Consider the following 18,466-nt stretch of genomic DNA (forward strand, 5'->3'; position numbering starts at 1 on the left):
CACATGGGGAGATTCCGCTCTTGCTCCATGCGCCGCGCTCCGGCGCCCTCCCACGCGCGGCCGCGTGACGCAGATCCTGGCGTGGGCCGCGGAGGGGCGGGGGCGGCTGCGGGCCCGGCTGTCGCGGCCTGGCCCGGGTGGGGGAAGCGGAGCTGCTTTGGGCGGGGAGTTCCGTCCTCCCCCCCGCAGGGACAGCGCGCGCGCCCCGGCCCGGGCGCAGACCCACCCTCGGGGCGTCCCACTGAGGCGCGAGGCCCTGGGGGCGCCGCCCACGGGGTGTTGCCGGGGAGAGCCTCGCTGAGCCGGTTCCGGCCGCTTAGCTCTCGTCGTCCCGCTCAGCCCCGACCCGGGCGGCCCGGCCTGGGGCCGTTGGGGGAAGTAACCGGCTTTTCCCGGGAGCCTCTTCAAACCCGCCCCTGCTCAGTGCTCACCCACCGGCTTGGGGAGAGTCGTCTTCAGTCCCTGCCCTCCTCTCTTAGCGGCCGCGGGTCTCTCATTTAGCTCCGCCAGAAACTTTCACCTCGCCAAGAGCTGCTGCGGTAGCTAAGAATCCGGGGGGTCTGTCCTAGAGCCAGCAACGCTGGGGGCGGCCAGAGTCTTTTGTCTCTTTCACATTTGTTTTCTTGGGGGATTCTTCTAGCCAAAGGACAAGGCAGGCAGGCAGCTGAAAACAGATGTTATTCGGGGCGCTTCTTAAAATTCCCTCTGAGGCAGGGTGGGTATCCATGATAGATCTTCTTCGCCCAAGTTAACAGGGGAAGGTGGAAGGGTTCTGCCACTGGTGTCTCTGAACTGGGCTGTTGTAAACTTAGCCAACGTGAAAGTGGCAGAGATGGAAGATGCAGAGGTGGAATTGATAGTAGCCCAGTTGAAAAACAGTCTGTATGCAGGTGCATGATTGAAAATCAGGAGTGAAGTGCAAATGCTTCTCTTCTAAGTGAAAATAGTGCTGATGAGAAGTGCCAGTGTGATAGTCTTTGGGAATGAAATTCTGTATCCAAAGCATAGTTAAAGGCCTTCCTACATCAATCCCCAACACTAATCCAGAAGAACCACATCTAGGGATGAAAAGGCAATTCATTTGACTTGGCCATCCAGTTCCTGGCCCCTTATCTGAGACTGCCAACAAAGATGTAGATTATTATAATTCTATTATCATTGATGACTGGCAGTTGTGATGGTGGTTTACCAAGAACCAGACCACTTATACATAGGCCTTCAAATGCTAACACCTTTCAGTCACTTACCAACATGAGCTGCATTCAAAGTGGGGACCTAGAAAGGAAAAACTCTGCCTTTTGAGCCAAACTGACACCCAGTGTATTCTCAGATTTAGCCATTATTCCTTTGTCAAGATCTGAAAGCAAGTGAACAGTAAACAACTGTCCTCTCTTTCTCCTCTCCCATGTCAATGACTGTAAATATACAAACATTTATTTTCTAAACTAGTAATCAAACCAGTAATAAAAAGTGAAACTTTTATAAAAGTAAAGAAAGTATTTGTAGATGTAATTCAATAATCTTAAAATTATTGTACTGATAATAGTGAAATTATGCTTTATATGAAATTGTTCTTTCCATTTGTTAATAGACAGCTCTTTAATGGGAATGCAGTCTGTTATTTACAGAGACTTTTCCTGGTTGGGGTCAAGAATCAAACTGGTAATTTAGGTAAAGTTTCCTTGAAGTACTGATAAATGTAGTAATGACACAAACCATGAATTAATGTAGATTATTAATTTGTTGCCTATATTAACTGTGCAATGAATCAAAATAATATTCCCAATGGAACCAGCAAAAAGTAGTGAGGTGTATACAGAATAAGACAAACTCTCCCTTTTTTGTGTACCAAAATCTTCCAGCAAGACTATTTCTTACTGTCTCTTTGATTTTAATAATGCCATCTAATGATGACAGCTGCAATGCTATTTCAGGGAATAGTTTCTAGCCTCTTTGTGTACCAGTTTGATTAGAATATGGTGAATTGATTCCCTTTTTTGTAGATTTTTCTTTTCCTTGGCAAAAAACCCCAAAACAAAAAGTAGGATTTATTTTTGTTCAATATCAAGATGAGGCATTGTGTCCTGGCTCACCAATTATGTGAGTCTATGCTGGACTGAATTACAATTTTAATCTTGTTCTCCATTATTGCTTCATTAGAAGTTCATTTAAATTTTATGGATTTTTAAAACATACAAAATATCCTCAGACCAAGTAAACTGAGGGAAAGCTATATAGTACACAATAGTTAGCCAGTATTCAAAAAGCAAGGCCAAGCAATTGATTAAAGGATAATTTGAGAATTTGAAACCATTTAAATCCTGCTTAGTGGGTAAGAGGGGAAAAAGACAAAGTGTAAAGAATGAGAAAGCAAAACAGGGAAAATCTAGAAACGTAATAAAACAGGTTTAATTAGTGTTAGGTGCTCACCTCAAATACAAATTGCTTTCTTGAAAATTTTAGACTACATATGATTTTTTTTAAATAGGAGAAACTTAGCTCTTTTCTTTTTAGAGAACATTTTCCATTGCCTTAAAATTACTACATTGGTTATCAGTATGCTACTAAAATTCATACTTGTTCGTTTGCATATGTACTTGCCTGCTAGGAGGCTGAGTCATGTGCTAACCCTTTGATAACCGCATTCAAACAAAACTGAGTTTGTTTTTCAATTTTTCAACTATCATGTCAGACACCTTTTAAAAGGATTTATTCAGGAAATCTATGGTAGATCATCCACCATATCAACTATATGCTTAAGGACATCTGAAAACCAATATGTGATCTAAACAAGTTTGTAGAAAGTAAAACATTTTAAATGGATATAGGGCTGAATTCTGCCCTCAGTGACACTGATGCAACCTCCGTGAAGTCACAGTGAATTTGCACTGATATAACAAGGCAGAAGTTGGCCTGCTGCCTTTTTTATGTTTTCTTACAGGAAACCTGCTTTTTGTCCATGTTAGATGCCCATTTCAGAAATCTTAGCAAAATAACAAATACTGTCATAATGGAGTTGGGTGAAAGCTTGTTAAAGCTGGTGAACAAAACACCCTTCATACAGGATAAGGCGGTTAGGCTCCTTTTTGGAGTAAGATAGCTGAAACTTTATAAGCCACTGCTTAAAATGGAAGGCCACATGCAATGCTAGTCAGAAGCTGAGATACGTGGGTAGAGGAGTTTTGCTGGGCACTGAATGCAAATAGAGAGCTGGGAAGAGGTTGTTTGTTTAAGGTTTGTGTGTCTGTAAGTCAAAGCACCCAGAAGCAACTAGAGAAAGAAGTGGAGAGAAGTAGAAAGCCAGCAAACAACAAAAAGAAGCACTTGTAGCATGATTCTGAGGGGAAAAAACACTAGAGAGATTTTTGGGCAGAGTGCTGGCTGGAAAGAGATTTGGAACTGTGAGCAAAGAAACTGCCTCCTGTTTCATTCCTACTATGTTCAGGAAAACAGAACTTTGTGTACTTCTTTCTTTTTATAATTCTTTGTAAATAAACAGGATTGCATCAAAAATACCTGAATCTGTCATCAATTTCTCCTCTTAACAGAAACAACCCATGGCCTCCGAATGTTGGCTAACCATCCAGGTCAAAAGGGGTAACAATAACCATTGCCCTGACAAAGGGTGAAAAGGTGGTTTTCATGGTGAGCCTCCTTGTATCTAAGAGGTAGTGCTTCGTCATTCAAAGGCTGCTCTAAAAGTGTTTCCATCCCTTTTTTCTGAAGGTAACTTTTTCCTCTTCAACTGGATTGGATATTGAAGTATTCTAAGCCTCCTAAATAATTTTCAGAAAAAGCAAGACTAATTAACTGCCTTATTTTTATTTTGTGATACAGTCACAAAGCCCTGCTTTTGTCTTGTCTTTTTTCATTATAACTCTTTGGAACTAACTGTGTTAACCATATATATATATATGTATATATATTGGCTTGCATAAAGACTGTTTACATTGCTATAAAGGTTCCTATGGCAAATTCTGCCTGAATGTTTATGATCCAGATCCTTTGAGTGCCAGAAATGCTACACAAGGCCCCTCTGTTTTTCTCATTGTCCCTTCCTCCACCCACACACACATAATATGGATGGGTAGGAGTTTAGAAGGAGTGCATGCTCCACTTGCTTTGTGTACTGAAATCAAGAAATAGGCAGGTTACTGTAGAGGTTGCTGTTTTCAGTCTAACAAACTGGTGCCACAAATCAGCAGTTCAATCCTGAACTCATTCCTCAGGCAAAACTGCCACTGACTTCAAAGGCAGTTTTGCCTGAGGAAGAACATCAAGCTTAAGCTCTAGGTGCATGTACAGAAATGGAATAGTCAGTGTATTTAGGACCGCTGCAGGGGATGGAAGTAGAGATAGACGAACTCTTACTTAACATGGAGATGGCTGTTGTAATATCCTTTACCTTTGGGTCTGGGCCATGAGTCTACTAATGGACTAGATCCAGAGGTGCATGCAGCTTTTCTCTCTGGCATACTGCATGGTTCCCATGAGAAAACGCGATTGTGCATTGCCCTGCAAAACCACAAAAATGTTCACAGTGCTACTTTCTCTCCTCCCACTCAAAATGGTTTTGCATACGCCCTTAGGCACTACAATAATGATAATTAGGGTTGTAAAATATCATCACACTTCGGTAGCACTTTCATCCCAAATGCTTTAAACACTACACATACAGCACAACAGAAATGCAGCCACCTCTGGGGGCAAGGGGCAGCGACATTGCACAACAGTGCGGGGAGTGAAATTTTGATCAAAGACACTGCAATAAACCTTTACTCTTACAAAGATTTCCAAGAGCTCTTTATGGTGCAGACATACAAGGGATTCATGCAAAACATTGTCCACACATCAAATTGTATGGAACTCAGTGTATCTACTCTGTAAGGAAGAAGGGCTAAGTTAATTCCTCTAGAGCACTTGAACCCAGGGATCACAATGTTTTTTGTTTTTTGTTTTTTTCAGTCTGGTGCTTAGAACACTTAGTCTCACCTCCAGCTTCTGATGAGTGACACTGAAGCTGGGGTAAAATCACACCCTTCTCCTGGGTTGCCCTAGATAGCAAGTCTGGGAGGGAAGGATGAGGTACACATGCCTTCCAACATGATTAGATTTTGGAGTGGAAGGGAGAAAGCCTGGAGCAGGTGATGTGACAGCCATAGCACTCCCCAACAGAAAGCAGGGTAGAAGTGCCTTTTGCAATGCTTTAAGGGAGAAGCTCATATTGTGCCCTGGTCATATCTCATGCAATGACACAGCATGGAAGCTGGTGCAAAACCTGGCCATACCATAGGAATTTCTCATCTGGGGGGCTTAAGTGCCCTGGATCTGTTTACTGTCCCCCTGACCTTTGGGAACCTGTTCTCCAAGGCTTTTTCTGGGGCCAGGGCAGGGTGGTGGGATTGGCTGGCAGAGGTTGAGGAATGGAAGGAATCTGATTTAGGATTAGGATTTTGGGACTCTTCCTTAGGAGACTGGGGCTGGGATTTTGGGACTCTTCATCAGGAGATCTGTTCTTTTATGGATGATTATCTATGTTTCATGTTTTGTATTTTAACTGGTTGTAATATGCCTAAGGCATTGGATAGGTGCAACAGGGAAAATGTCAAAAGAAAGAAACAAAATCAGTGGGATCCAGTGACCTGTATACTACAAGCTCAGCACACAGAATACCACACCTTCATAAGAGCACCTCACATCTATTTCAGACCTTCCTTCCTGAAGTGTTTACAAGCTGGGGGCTAATTTTCATAGATTTTAGGGCCAGAAGGGACCATTATGATCATCTAGTCCAAGGGTGGGCAAACTATGGCCCGAGGGCCGCATCCAGACCTCGAGCTCCCACCGGAGAGCAGAGTCAGAGGCTTGCCCAAACTATGGCCCGAGGGCTGCATCCAGACCTCAAGCTCCCACCAGAGAGCAAAGTCAGGGGCTTGCCCCACTCCGTGCGGCTCCTGAAAGCAGCAGCAGGTCCCCTCTCTGGCTCCTATGCGTAGGAGCAGCCAGGGGGCTCCGCACGCTACCCTCACCCCAAGTGTGGCCCCCACAGCTCCCATTGGCCAGGAACTGGAACCAATTGGAGCTGCAAGGGCAGTGCCTGTGGACAGGGCAGTGCGCAGAGCTGCCTGGCCATGTCTCCGTGTAGGAGCCGGAGTGGGGACATGCCGCTGCTTCTGGGAGCTGCTTGAGGTAAGCGCCGCCCAGAGCCTACACCCCTGACTCCCTCCCCCAGCCCTGATCCCCCTCTCGCCCTCCGAATCCCTTTGTCCAAACCCAGAGCACCCTCCTATACCCCCAACCCCTCATCCTGAGCCTCACCCCAGAGCCCCCAACCGGAACCCTGCACCCCAACCCCCAATTTCATGAGCATTCATGGTCCACCATACAATTTCCATACCCAGATGTGGCCCTCGGGCCAAAAAGTTTGCCTACCCCTGAACTAGTCTGACCTGTGTAACCCAGACCATAGAATTTTACCCAGTAATTCCTGCATTCAGCCCAACAGTTTGTGGTTGAAATTCAGAAACGATGCATAAAAGGGTGTAAGTTAGTGTCACTTACATGCAAAAGACCTACTTGAACCTACTTACACCTGCTCTACTGATGCATAAGGGTGTCTGAGTGGGTGTAATTTACATGCTGAAGAGCTGGAAGAAGGTGTAAGTTATTCCATTAGGTAGCTGGGTTCCTCGCATCCCTCAAAGACTGAAACATAGATTCACTTCCAAAACCCACAGAAACCCTTGGATTGTTGCAAAGGTTTAGTGCCACTCTGCAACCAAGAGCCCTCAATCCCCAGCCATGAAGGGGCCAGAAGAGGGAATGTAGCCCAAATGTGAGCTCTGCATGGCTGCAGGGTGCTTATGTGGGTGTGTGGAATGGGAGATCTGTGCCCCCTAATTATATCCCCAACCTACACAGACCTTCCTATCTGCCCAGCCAGCCCAGTTCCTCCCTCTTCCCCTTGCATGGATCCCAACCCTACTGAGTGCTCTCCTGGGATACCTAAGAAGATAACAGCTAATATTTCTGCGGAGGTGGCTGCCCTTTGCTTCCCAATTTACTGCACAGATCTAGAGAGCATAATCTGTGTCATTTTATTTCCGGTTTCTTAAAACGGATTAAATACACAGAGGATATGGCAGTAGCATATAATAATCACAAGAATATGTATGGGATTGATTCCTTTTATTCTAACCCCTTCCCCACAAATCTTAGAGTTTATCATGGGTCTGTATGAGATCTGAGTCTCATATACGTTCCATAGAATCGAAGAAAAATCAACAGCAAGCAATTATATTCAGGAAGACAAGACAGCAAAGCTGCAAGGCTGCCAACACAGCAGCTGGTATAGCTCCCTTAAGAGCTTCAAGCAGAATGTCTCCCACGGTTTGGTTCCCAGCTTCCCTGACTGCCACCAGAAGAGATGAAGTGGGGAGGAGGAGGAGGAAGAGCACAATGTGAGGGCGTATGTGGCACTTCACCTCCTCATTACAGTCTGTTTAATTCTGCTAGGTCACAACTACTAGTGGTCATAACGCAATTATTATTTCAAATGTATGTTTTAAACATATTTCTTGGGGATGCTATTAATGTGTGTGAAGAAAACACTCAAACTGTTTGCTTTTAATTATGAAGACCGAAAATTAATTGCATATGCACCTATGTTTTTATTATCTATCATTTAAATAGCGCCAAGTGTCCATAACACTGTGCAATGAGTGGGATGTGCCGAACAGATGACAGTGCCTGTTGAAAGTCAATGCCCCAGAGATTTTACGTCTAAAGGCACACATAGGTATAAGCTAGTGTAACATACTGCAGAGCAAACACAAACACAGAACAGGGTGTAGTTTTGTACAGGAGAGTAACAAAAAAGTTTATGAAGGAGGATGCATAATGAATATTAGGCAACAGGCTGTTCCAATCAGAAGGGGCAAGATGAAAGTGCAAAGTATAAGGAGTGGGTGAAGAAGACAAAAAGAGCAATCATGAGAGAAGCTTGGGTGGAGACTAGGGAATGGAGTGGTGTGTAGGAGTTGATGAGGGCAGAGATGTAGGCAGGGCAGAGCTGTGCAGAAAGTTAAAATGAAGAGAAGTTTTAACCTGATGGGAGGGTGGAAGCCAGGGAGATATGGTCAGAATGGCAGGAGAGGAAGCAGTTTCAGCAGCAGCGTAAGGTGAAGCTTCCTACTGATTCTCAAGAGTATAAGGCCGGAAGAGATGGTTATAATCATCGAATGTGACCTCCTGTATAAACAGAGGCCAAAGAATTTCACCCAATAATCTAGTTACTTAGGCCCTTGTCAATGAAATGGCATAATAAAATAATAAATAATAATAGTTTGGATTAATCCCTTAAAGGAATTCTCAATCTTTGTCAGACTTTAGACATTTGAGTCATTTCAGTCCTTTCAGGGAAACAAACTGAGAACTCTGCAAGCACATGATTAATAAAAAAAAAATACTTTTCCCTTATATGGCACTGTTCACCTGAGGATCTCACAGGACTTCACTAACATTAGTTATGTAATGATCTTCAACACCATTCCATTTGCAAAGCTCTGCATGTGTGTTATTTAGCAATGCCTATTGAAGTCAATAGAAACTGTTCAGCAAAAACTTTACATATCACTTTGGAAATGGAGGTCTTTATTGTCTTCTCCCATGGGGCATGGCAGGAAGTCAAGCAACTTAGCTTTTGTACTAATGGGGTCAGAAGGCGATTCATGAAGAAGAAAGGCAGCTAACACCATATTGCTGATGGCATCTGCTTCGTGCAAGTTAAGCATCAGAGTCAATCTGAACTGTGCAGAAAGCGCCTAGCAGAAGTAGGAAGAAGTAAGGAATAGCTGCTCTCCATGATAGATTCCCTTCCTTAAACTGCATAAGCTCTAGAAATAGAACCCAAATGTCAGTGGCTCTATGAGCAACTTCCACATGTTCTGTGACCTCCAGTGGCCACAGTCACATGACCTCCTCCACCACTGAGAGACTAACAGCAACACTGCACAGGGGCCAACAGTGTTTTCACTGCTGAGAGTATGGGAGGTATATGGAGGGAGGAAGGACTCATATGAACAGGCTTGGATCCATAAGGTCAGGGGCGGCTCTAGGAATTTCACCGCCCCAAGCACGGCGGCACACCGCGGGGGGCGCTCTGCCGGTCGCCGGTCCCACGGCTCCAGTGGACCTCCTGCAGACGTGCCTGCGGAGGGTCCGCTGGTCCCGCGGCTCCGGTGGTGCATCCGCAGGCATGCCTGCGGGCAGGGGCGGCTCTAGCCATTTCGCCGCCCCAAGCACGGCGGCACACCGCAGGGGGGGCTCTGCCGGTCGCCGGTCCCACGGCTCCAGTGGACCCTCCGCAGGGACGTCTGGGGGAGGTCCACCGGAGCCCTGCCTGCCGCCCTTCCGGCGACCGGCAGAGCGCCCCCCCGCAGCATGCCGCCCCAAGCACGCGCTTGGCGTGCTGGGACCTGGAGCCGCCCCTGCCTGCGGGAGGTCCACCGGAGCCGCGGGACCAGCGGACCCTCCGCAGGCACACCTGAGGGAGGTCCACCGGAGCTGCCTGCCGCCCTCCCGGGGACAGGCAGAGCACTCCCCACGGCATGCCACCCCAAGCACGCGCTTGGCGCGCTGGGGTCTGGAGCCGCCCCTGCATAAGGTTTCCACTGCCATCAGCTGTGAATCAGACATAAATGTGAATGCTTGGCCACAATTCCTGCCCAGTCCACACTCCTGCCTGCTACATCATAGCAACTGGAGGATGCACCAGTGCTGATCTCCCAGCTGTCACTTCAGGAAGTACTCCAGGTGTGTTCTCCTGAGCTGGGTAATTTAATGCAGTCTCATTAAGAGAAAAGAATGTTCACATCTGCTAGGTAAAATATACCCTAATGAATTACAAAAAGGTGAGTGAGTTCAATATGCATGGACTGAGGGACAAATAGGACTAGTTAGAACTACACAAAATGCAGTAAGAGACTGTGAAAACCTCCCCCATACAACTCTACCAATTCGGATCAATCTGGAATTACAACAACCTTGCAATAACTATCCTGAGCCTCTCCTTAATAGAAATAGATGGTAGTTCAATGGGTTTAGGATACTGACAAATGAAGATCAGGATGGGACCACCAAAAATTCATTTCTTAAACAAAGCCAATATGTGAACTCCTGTTTCCAGAGGTGCAAGGCAAGTGCATTGCACTAACAACACCAACTAAACCCCATGCATGTTGCTCCACACCTTTTTTCAGTGCTAAGAATATTTTTATTTAATTCTTTGGTCTGTAAAAATAGTGGAGGTGGTGGGGGGGGAAGAGAAAACCTGGTTTGAGTGACAGCGAGTGTGGCTTTGCACCCCAGGAGTGGGTGTTTGGCTTAGCATCCAGTCACTTAGATCTCATCAGTACCCTGAGGTAGTTTTTAGTTTGTAACTTTAATCTTTCTCTCTCCCTGTGTGTGGGAGAGCAGCTCTTTGGTGGGTAAATTCCATAGCCTCTCTCTCTCTCTCTCTCTTTTTGCTTTGTGCATGTATGTAGTGTGTGTTCTGTATGCCTTACCTAATTTTGACACCATGAATAAAAACTGAGACCACAAGCAAAGAATGAGTGGTGTGATCATTCCCAGTGCAAGAGCTTCGATATGGATAGGTATGGAGACAAAACACCTAAAGTTCCTCAAAGACAAGGCATGTCAGGGCCAGCAGCACAGGCCTTCTTTCTAGGAAGGTGATTGCCCAGGAAAACGAGCAACAACTAATAAAAACTCTAACCTAGTAATAAAAAACTTAACTACACACAATTTTGTATACTTGCATTTGAGAATAATAGATCTGCTGCAAATGCAGCGTCTGTGCAGTGTCTTTGACAGTCATCTAAAGATTAGAGCAAAGAGTGAGAAGTCAGGATTCCTAGCTACTAAACCAAGATGATTGGTTTGCTGTGTGATCTTAGACAAGTCACTCAGACCAAAATTGGGTGCCTAAAAACGGGGGTGAAATCCTGGCTCCTTTGAAGGCAGTGGCCAAACTCCTATTGACTTCAGTGGGACCAGGATTTTACCCAAGGTAGGAAGCCATCTAAATCCATATTTAGGCACTTTAAAAAATGGTCTGGTTTTCAGTTGTGCTGAACACTCTCAGCTCCCATTCCCCCACTGACTTTTATATGGATTTAGGCACCTAACTTTAGGCACATACATTTGAATATTTTGGTTCGAGCCACCACGTACTTCAGTTTACCCATCTGTCAAATGTGGATAATATATATCTACTTCACAGGGGTTTTGCAAAATCAAATGTTTGTAAGGAACCTTGAATCCCCAGGTGAAAGGCATTATAGACTTGAAAAGTATAATTATGAACACATTCCAGGTCCTTTCTTGGAGTAAGGAGAAGGCATCTACACTCTCCAGCATCTCCTCTGTTGGCAATGATTTAAGTGTAGGCAGTGGTCATAATCAGGAAGTGCCTCCTCCGATTTACAGCTGGTGATACCACCTGTGCCTGTCTAATTCCAGCCAAAACAAACCTCCTCAGGCCCACTTGCAAGGAAGGGCAGAGGATCCAACAATGACAATCCAGAGTCAGAGGGAATAGTGAAAGTAGTGGTTCTGGTTTAAGCACTGACTCTTTTCTGGAGGTTTGTTGCTTTTTTACCAGTGGGATATTTTCTCTTTCTTTGTAAATACAACAGCACTGCCCAGTGAGAGAAATAGACTCTGTAGTACATTGACTGATGGGTGCACTTTGCCGCAAGGGCAGCATCTTAGGCCAGGTCTACACTATAAATTTACATTGGTATAACTACATCGCTCCGGGATGTGAAAAATTCATAGTCACACCAACCTAACCCCCAGTGTAGACAGCAGTATGTTAATGGGAGGGCTTCTCCCATCGCCATAGCTACCACCTCTTGATGATTACCTGTTCTGTTCATTCCCCCCGGGGCACCTGGCACTGGCCACTGTCGGAAGACAGGATACTGGGCTAGATGGACCTTTGGTCTGACCCAGTAGGGCCGTTCTTATGTTATGTTCTCTTGTGGAGGTGGATTTACTATGCCAACAGGAAAAGCTCTCCCATCAGCATACTAGTATCTTCACTGGAAGAGCTACAGTGGCGTAGCTGCAGTGTTGTAAGTGTAGACCTGCCCTTAGTTATTGCCTAAGGAGTAGGGATATGACCTGGTTGGACAGTCAATTATCATTAATAAAGGGCTTTATCAACCAGGATAGAATTTAAAAGTACTGGGCACTAGGGAGACCACAGTGGTGGGTACACTAGTTTGTAAGGCCACTACTCTCCTTCAGTTCCCTCAGGACGGGAGAGTTTGCCACAAGGCCTACAAGAAATTAGCCAAATAATAATGTAGTAATGATAAGGCAGAAAGTCAGCTTGGGATAGCGTGTACGTGTGTGTGTGTATAAGTTCGTTGAATATTTTATCTCTCTCTCCTACCCTTAGTTTGTTGCTCATCTTCTCAGAGTATGAGCTCTTTGGGGCAGAGATTGTGTCTTATTAGTTGCTTTGACAGTGCCTAGCACATTGTGGGTGCTATTGTAATACAAATAAATTATAACAATAGAAGTCTTGACTAGAACTGGGCAAATTTTTTTTGCTGAAACTTTTTTCAGCAAAAAAATGCAGATTCAGTGACACCAAAATGATTCATTAATTCGTGATGTTTTTGCTGAATTGTTCTTTGGGGATGGGGGGAATTCAGAAAAAGTCAAAGCGTTTCAGTTTGACATTTTTTAAATGAAATGTTTTGATTTTTCAATTCAAAATGCCTTTTCCTTTTGAAAATTCCTTCCATTTCATAAGGGAAATAACCCCCTAAAAATCCCACTCAAAATCAAAACAAAACATTTAGCATTAGATTGACCCAAAATTTATTTTTTTAAACTTTTTGAGTCACCGAAGAATTTAAAAAATGTCAGTTTTGAGTAACTCCAAAATGACTTTTTGTTTTTGATTATTCAATACTTGCCAGCAAATTGAAAAAAATAATGTATTCAACCAGGTCAAGGCTTGATTACTCATCATAATTAAATAGCCTGTGTCACTTTTCACAAGACTAGGAGTGTTGGACCCCATGTCCTAGACACTGCAATTTGAAGTAACTGCATTCTGCCTACCTAAATACTCTACAGTTTTAATTGGATATGGCAATCTTATTGACTGCTTCCTAGTGTGCAGTATTGCTGTGCACTGTTAAACAGTTACTGCAGTCCACTCTAGACCTGCACTTCAGTGATACCTGGAATCTCTAGGATGACCATTTATTATTTATTTATTATTTTAATATAACTCCTGTCTCTGTATGGGGTACTATAACCTAGTCTCACTTGAGGAACCAGAAACCCAAGGCAATGTGTTCTTTAGAAAGGATCATACATGAATTCTGCTGGGGAAACCAATAATAGCAAGGAAAGTCTAGCTCCTGACAGTTATGTATTTAGCAAGGGATCTTCCTAGAATTCCAAAGTGAGATAGTCCAGACAAAATGAACACAGACGAAAATTTTAAAAAGTGCTAATTAATTCTGACTTAATGTTCCAGGTATTCAAGCTGAGAAGCATACATTAGGGTCCAAATTCTGCTCGAGGTGACATCAATGATAAAAATCCCATTGATTTCAGTGGTGCTGGATCTGGGGCTTAAGGCCTGATTTTCAGATTTACTGAGCACCTGCACCTCGTATTGACTTCATCAGGAGTTGTGGGTACTCAGCTCCTCTGAACGATCAGACTTCAGGTGCGTGGTCTGGACACCCAAAAAAATAGTGTATACTTACTATAATTTTGGCCGTAAGAGCAGGAATTGCCAGACTGGATCAGAGCTGAGGTCCATCTAGCCCAGTATTCTGTTTCTGCCAATGGCCACTACTAAATGTGTCAGAAGAAGATGTAAAAACCTCACCATAGGCAGATGGAGAGTAAATCTCCCTTTCCCCTCCATCTTGGTCACTAATAGTTAGACATTGGTTTAAACCCTGAAGCATGAGTTTTAATGGCCCTTCCAGAATATTATCATTAATTAACACTCTGGATATTCTTGATAAATCTCCAATCCCTTTTTGAATCTTGCTAATTCTTGCCTCAGTGCCATCCGGTGGCAGTGAGTTCTACAGTCTAATTATATGTTGTGTGGAAAAGTATTTCCTTTTATCACTTTTGAATTTCCCACTTCTTATTTCTTTGAATGTGCTATGAGATGGGGAAACAGAAATTCCAGATCTACTTCTCTAAATCATTCTTTTTTATTTTATCATTTTATCATGTCCCTTTTTGTCTTTTTAAGGTAAACAATCCCAATCTTTTCAATCTCTCTTCACAGCAGAATTGTTTCAGGCCCTTGATCAGTCTTCTCTAAACCTCCTCTACTTCTGCAAAATCTTTTTGAGAGGGGGTGACCCGTACTGCCCATGGTATTCCAGATGAGACTGCCCCATTGATTTATATAAAGGCATCATAACATTCTTTATGCATCCTAACAATTTGTTCGCTTTGTTGACCGCAGCTGCACACCGAGCAGAGATTTTTACTGAGCTCTCCACAGTGATGCCTAGCTCCCTTTGTGGAAGAGATACAGCTAATTTAGAATCATAATATTTATAATGTGCATAATTTAGCCATAATGTGCTCACTTACATCAGCTATGCAAAGGTGGCATTTGGGGAGCAGACATCAATCTAGAGCTGTAGGATCTGAGACACCTTCAGAAACTGAGTTATAAGGAAATATGACAAATGGGGTGGTGCAAGACCTTGAATTACTGATTGTGAATAAGGATAAAAAATTATTCTGCACTGACAGACTGGGAGACAGGGTAAGGCCGTAGCTCAGGAGCCACATGACCAGGCAATTTAGTTGTGGCCAGGAATCTGACTGATGCATTTAGGATCTTATTTATTTGGGGGAAATGGTCCAGAATTGAGAGATAGGTTGGAAAATGACCAAGTGGTTCACCAATAACAGATTGGGTCAGGTGAATTCTTTGCCAGAGAATTCTAGGAGGAAGTGAATCAGAAAAAGAAAGGAAAGAGAGGGCTGGCTGTGGCTGTAATTTATCTACTGTGGATTCAGTGAGGCTTTTGATAAGATATCGCATAGAAAGTTAGTTAAAGTCAAAAGTTCATGCATCAGCTCTTGGAACTGGACTGAAAGTTTGTTGGCAAAAAAAGGGGCCAGAGAGGCTAGAAAACCCTCAGACCTCAGAAGAGTTAGAAGCCTGGTCAGCCAGAGGCCCTTACCATAGGCTGATCTGTGTTTTGCATTCCATGCAATTCCAAGAGGCCAACAACATGTCCCCAAGTGACCCCTTCCCCTCCAGTTCATTTGCGAACTGGACCTTTATCTTTAAATCCCCACCTGCCTGACTGTCTCGGGACAGATATCAAATTCATCACTGAACAAGTCTGACAGTTGTTATGAAACAAAAACCTAATCAATCCTATCAGAATTCAAATTCAGATCAACCCAAACCTCAAAAGATGCCCCTACTCTCGTTACAAATACAATTTCAGCCTCTCCTAGTACCATGAGAAGGTCAATACTTCCTGTAACAATTGATATGCAGCTAGAATCTCGTAACTGAAATTATGGTCCCACTTGAAAGTATTTTTACTAGTTATTTTCATTCTACAAAACATACATGGGGAGAGGACAAAAGGATTAGAATAAACAACAAAAACACTTTCTGACATTAGATAAAGCAATCTGCTTCATCAATGTTTCCCCCTTTTTAATGCCTGTCTATTTCATTTCCCACACCCAGTATAACCTCAAAGCTGTTTCTTGGATAACCTTTATTCTTTTCGCCATGGATTTTGCTGAATAGGCCCATTTGGCTACAGCAAGCATTTACTAGTCTCTGTTTGAAAAAGTACATTCCTGTTGTCTGATCCTATAATTATCTGGGTATGAATTTGTAGTGGGCAGGTTCTCATCTTCCAATTCAGATTTTTTTTTAAATAGACAAAGAAAAGAAACTGTTCAGCCTCACGAATCTATAAACTTTTTGATCTTTAGTGTTTGGGGGTTTTTTTCAGTTGAATACAGTAGTGACAAACAAGCATATGAGTGACTGACAAGCCAGCATACAAAGACTGACAAACACGCATATCTAAAATTCCAAAGAGACACTCAACATTTTTTCCCACCTCACATGGGAAAATCTCTCTGTCAAAATTTGTAAAGCTGCCACCCTCTCTTCTTTCAAAGCCTTCGGTAAAACCTACCTCTGCTATGATGCCTGCAAATCATTCCCATCTGGCATTGGTTAGGCAAGTGACAAGTTGTGACTCTGCTTTTTCTGTTTGTTTTATTGCTATCTCATCCTTCCAACCTATTTCCACCCGATTTGTCTGTTAAATCCACCTACAGTGTCCTGTCTGACCAAACAGATTCTAAGTTACATGGGGGCAGGGCTTTGTTACTTAACTGTACAGCAGCTAGGACAATGGGGTCCTGTCCTTGATTGGGGTTCCTAGGCACTACAGTAATACTAGCCATTAATAACAACAACACTTTTCTTGCTGCATCTCCAAAAATCAGCCACTCTTTCTCCTGTGACTCCATATCCTAGTGTCATAATGCCTGCTCCTGAGGCACCTGAAATGAGACACCAGTTCCATCAGCAACTCAAAGGACTCCTGGCAATTTTATCCACTATCTTGTCTTCTCCTCTCATGGATTTAGAATAGAGGCCTCCCCTTTCTCTCCACCCTATCTAGTTTCTTGGAGCAGGGGTCAATTTGTTGTCCAGTCTTGTCATCCCCTTTGTTGGGACCTCAGATGGAATGAATGAGGCTGGAATAGGCAGTACCCTTGTGATCCCATAAAAACATCCAGCTGCTAACTCACCTTGAGGTTGCAACCAATTGTTGTTGTGCAATGAGACTCCTGTAATACACTTTCTTAGGAGGGGGCAGACTAGGCAGAGGAGCTGAGTGACACTGGAATAGAAGGAAAAGAGCGATCTGAATCATGACTCAGCAATACTTTAACTTGATACAGATTTAGAGGTATACTTCATCTCAGTTCCTAGTGCATGCAAACTTCCACCAGCCCCTCCACTGTTCCCTTTTTAACTTTTACTCAGTGTGCAGACTGGAACATACAGAATGTAAACAGTTTCTAGAGCTGACAGTTATAACATAACAGTGTTTGACTTGTCTGACTACAGGCCTGATTCTGCAAGCATAGAGCTCCCACGACTCAGCACTGCAGCAGAACAGTTACTTCGGCCCAGATTTTCAACGATATTTATGCATCTAACTCCTATTGATTTAGGTGCCTAAATCCCTTTGAAGATCTGGGCCACGGACCCCAATTCAGCAAAATAATTAAGCATATGTGTAATTTATGTGAGTATTCCTACTGACTTCAGTGGTGCCTAGCACATGCGTAAGTACCTTACTGAATCAGGACCTTGCCCTGTTAGCGCTTTCAGGCAAGGAATATGTTTTGGCCTATGTTTGTAAAGCACCATGCAAGTTTATGTTACAGTACATTATAATTATTACAGTAGAGCCTCAGAACCTCTATCAAGGATGTGGGACCCACTGTGCAACCTGCTGTACAGACAAATAACAAAGAAGACAGTCCCTGCCACAGATAGCTCACAATCAACACGCCAGACAAAAGGCAACAGGTGGACAATACAGACAAATGAGGCTGGGGGTGGGCTGAGGGAAAGGGGGATGAGGTTACAATAAAACAAACAGAAATTAGCAAAAAAAGCAAAAGTCTCAGCTGACCACTTCCCTACATGTGATTTTTTTTTAATCAGAGTGAAAGTCACAAGCAGGTCCATAGCCATAAATAAAATACACCTAAAACCTACTCAAAGGGCTTCTTCAAAGAACAGAGAAATCGGTACATAATCACAACTGTACTTGTTGCCTCATGCCCTTCATGCCTCTTCAGGTAGTCTCAAGTATTATTCCATTGCTCATTACACAATGTCCTTTTGTTCTGGAAATTAGTAGCCAGCTTTCTAAAGATCACAAAATATTTAAACTTCTTAATGCTTGGATTTCCAGCACATGGTGAGGTCAGGGTTCTAGTCTTGCACCAGCACCCCGTTCGGGAGTTGTTGGGGTTGCGTACTCACTCTGGGTCAGGTCGCTCGAGTGAGGGCACTCCATAGTACTCTGAAGGGGCCAGAGTTTCTGATCTCAGCCCTCCAGTCAAGTCCCTCTGGATGCTCACTCCTTCCAGGATCCCAGGGGCAGACAACTTAGGAGCAAGAAAATAAACGAAGAAAAATAAAATATACAGTCAGTCCGGCTGCTGACACCTCTTCCTTCTGAAGGGCCTTACACAGGCCATAGTCCAGCTCAAAGTCTGGTACTTTGCCAGCAGAGCAATATAGTACAGTCCTGTCATGTTCCTCTGTACCAGATAAGGAGTGACTACAGGGCTTGCTTATGCATACCAGATGCGTTCAGTACAA

The 18,466-nt window shown here is 43.8% G+C and overlaps 1 protein-coding gene and 1 long non-coding RNA gene across 3 annotated transcripts in view; one reads left to right on the top strand and one right to left on the bottom strand.

The window, feature by feature from the left end:
- Positions 1–18,466, bottom strand: part of NAB1 (NGFI-A binding protein 1) — a 62,136-nt gene that overhangs the window by 29,792 nt on the left and 13,878 nt on the right. Inside the window, exon 3 of the mRNA XM_039495615.1 lies at positions 16,873–16,964. The gene's annotated coding sequence lies outside the window, so the exon portion shown is untranslated. The remainder of the gene's footprint in view (positions 1–16,872; positions 16,965–18,466) is intronic.
- LOC120375041 lies at positions 148–7,336 on the top strand. 2 transcript variants are annotated; one of them, XR_005586409.1, is made up of 4 exons: positions 148–715; positions 1,592–1,671; positions 3,549–3,726; positions 7,268–7,336. It is a non-coding gene; the product is annotated as an uncharacterized LOC120375041 (long non-coding RNA). The 2 variants fall into 2 exon arrangements; XR_005586408.1 differs by lacking the exon at positions 7,268–7,336 and having other exon boundaries at positions 3,549–3,995.

Source organism: Mauremys reevesii, linkage group 11 (assembly GCF_016161935.1).
Source record: "Mauremys reevesii isolate NIE-2019 linkage group 11, ASM1616193v1, whole genome shotgun sequence".
Lineage (NCBI taxonomy): Eukaryota > Metazoa > Chordata > Testudines > Geoemydidae > Mauremys > Mauremys reevesii.